This window comes from Coenobita brevimanus, chromosome 78 (genome assembly GCF_032717465.1).
Source record: "Coenobita brevimanus isolate Jiangsu-jjx chromosome 78, ASM3271746v2, whole genome shotgun sequence".
NCBI lineage: Eukaryota > Metazoa > Arthropoda > Malacostraca > Decapoda > Coenobitidae > Coenobita > Coenobita brevimanus.
The window spans coordinates 42,362,321-42,365,250 of record NC_137031.1 but is presented as its reverse complement, the minus strand read 5'-3'; the positions used below and the strand labels follow the sequence as shown (position 1 = coordinate 42,365,250).

Sequence of the window (2,930 nt, the reverse complement as noted above, 5' to 3'; positions counted from 1 at the left end):
GAGGGTGAGAGCAAGGATGACTGACTGGTGAGGGGTGAATGCAAAGGGTAAGGGTGAGGATGAGGGTGAGTGTAAAAGTAATGTTGATTGTGAGTATGAGGACAGAGTGTGAGGGTGAGTGTGAGTATGAGTGTAAGTGTGAAGGGTGTGCGTAAGTGTGAATGTGAGTGAAAGGTGAGTGTAAGTGTGAAAGTGTGAGTGTGAGTGCCAGTAACACCCTTGCTCTTGTAATCTATGAAGGTGCCCAATATCTCTCCCTTCCTTGTTTATTTTCACATATTGCTCTGTCATAATTATCCTAAATAATTTATACACGTTATCATGACATATAAAAAGATGCAGTTAACATGAACGAGGATGTTGAAGTGTAATCTGTAAAACAAATCGCAAAGGAAGAGGTGCTAGGGAGCCCTCTGAGCCCACGAGAGTATGACCTTGGATGTGAATGGAAGGCCGAATGTTTATGTTTTAGAGAAGTGTGAGTGTGAAGTATGAGTGTGAGTATGACGGTGAGTTTGAGAGTGAGTGTGAGGATGAGGGTGAGTTTGAGAGTGAGTATGATGAGTTTGAGAGTGAGTGTGAGGATGAGGGTGAGTTTGAGAGTGTGTGAGTATGAGGATGTGTTTGAGAGTGAGTGTGAGGGTGAGTGTGAAAGTGAGTGTATCAGGGACAGAGTAGGTAACATAGGAGGCATCTAAGCACTTTTTCCATAGCGATTTATTTTGCATACTACAGTTCTCATGTATTTTAATTATATGGTTTTATTATCGACCTAACGCGCATTGGTAAAATACAAGAATACTCAGGTGTAATGTGCAGAATAATACGCCTAGGAAGAGGTGTTGCGAAATCTTCAAAGCCACATAGCACATGGCCCTCAGTATGAGTGTGAGGCTGACTGTATGAGTGGGTATCAGTGTGAAAGGTGAGTGTGAGAGTGAGTGAGGGTGAGTTTGAGGGTGACTGTAAGTATGAGTGATTGTTGGTGTGAGAGGTGAGTGTGAGATTGAGTATGAGCGTGACTTTTAAGTGTGACTATCAGTGTGAGTGTATGGGGTGAGGGGAAGGGATGTTAAGTGTGTGAGAACTAGATAACAAACAAACCAGCACATGCACTGACCACCACGGTAGAGTCCTCCGTCAGTGACACCGATGAACCTGGCGCCTGGCTCTGTGTCGTCAGCTTGGCCCTCCAGGTTCCTCAGACGCTCCAGCACCCGCGCCGCCTCACCCAGCGACAGGGGGAGCGACGCCCCCTCTCCCAGGTTGTTCTCGTCCACGGCAACATCATCCGGAAGGCGCGGAAGGAGGGCTACGACTGAGGGCTGGGGGCTGAGGGCTGGGAGGGCGGCGAGGGCTAAGAGGAGGGCCGTAGGGGTGGACGGGGCCATGGTAGCGACGGAACTGGCCAACCCGCCCCATCAGTAGATCCCCGTGGGGTCGAGGGGGTCCCGAACGTTGCTCATGGTAAGTGGAGCGTGTGGCGGAGATAATGTGAGAGCCGAGCGACGGACGGCGGCTTTAGCGGCGGCAACAGCAGCAGAAAAGCGAGGCAGCTCAGTATCGGGGGGCAGGGCGGGGGGCGGGTGGCGCCATCCTGCGATACACGGGTCACAGCACCTCCCACACCACCATCTGGCAGGCCACTGAGCGCCGCCCCTGCTTCCCTTTATATATATACCTGGCCCCGCTGGTGGGACGGTCCTGGGCGGGACTACTGTGATTTGCCCCGCCCAATTCCCGCCCAACCCTCCCGCCCAGCACACAGGTCAGGGCGGCACCTTGGCACCACCCTCACCTCACCTCCCGCCCTCACCCCTCACCCCTCATCTCACCTCACCCACGCTTCTTTCTTTGCTACTGCCCCTCCTCCCCCGCGTACCTACCCTACTTCCCTGCCTCACATGCTTCCAATCTCTCCATCCTGTTGCTCCCTTTCGTCCCTGCCCTCCCCCCTCCCTTACCAATTGTCGCTCCCTTCCCCCTCCCGTCCCCCCCCTGCTACTCCCTTTCGACCCTCCTCTTTCCCTCCCCCACCCTACTCCACCCACACTACAGTACTTTACTGCAATCTCAGTTATCTGGCCTCTTTGTCTCCCACGCCTCCTTACTCTCTCTCTCCCTCCCTCCTCTCCCTTCCTTTCTTCTTACACTCTCTACCTGGGTCTCTCTCCCTCCCTTCCTTTCTTTTAACCCTCTTTACCAGACTCCACTGCCTCTCACCCCCTGACTCTTCACTATTTCATTTTTCCCTCACACAGTTACTTCTTCAGTCTCTTGCAGTGGCCTCCAAACATTGGTAGAAACCATTCTGAATATGCTCAGTTTCTTTCTTCTTTTCCATTTCCAAACCCTTTTCAGTTCGGTGACAGTCTATTTTTTCACCAGTTCACTTAAAACCTACTCGATTTGTTCCTTGGGCAAATACCCCAACCACCCTCTTCAAACGTCAGACCGTACAATCACACAGTTAGTGAAATGAGGCAACATGAATCCTTAAAGTTTGTCAGCTTCTGCGAGGAGGGGTGTACTGTCCCTGTGTGGGATCCTGAATTTACTTCGGAATGTGACAGATTTTAAATTTCACCTCCTGTCAACCCATTTCTCCTTTAGCTCTTTCCTACACATAATTTTTTTTTTCTCTATATATACGGGATATATATATATATATATATATATATATATATATATATATATATATATACTGTATATGATGCTAATATGTACGGGGAAAAGGAAAGCAAATTGCACTACCAGCCTAGAGTCAAATGACGAAATATGGCGAGAAAATATCGCAGACTTTTTTCACCAGTGATCCGGTGTGTGACGACTAGAATTTTTTAATAGGTTTATCTTTACCTGTTTCAAATTCTAGAACTGATGAAAGCCCCAGGGTTAGTTGTTGATTATTTATGTTTATTTACCTTTTT

The 2,930-nt window shown here is 49.1% G+C and overlaps 1 pseudogene; it reads right to left on the bottom strand.

Annotated features, from left to right (window-relative positions):
* Positions 1–1,391, bottom strand: part of LOC145408836 (uncharacterized) — a 32,464-nt pseudogene extending 31,073 nt beyond the window's left edge.
* Between the last annotated feature and the right edge of the window lie 1,539 nt (positions 1,392–2,930).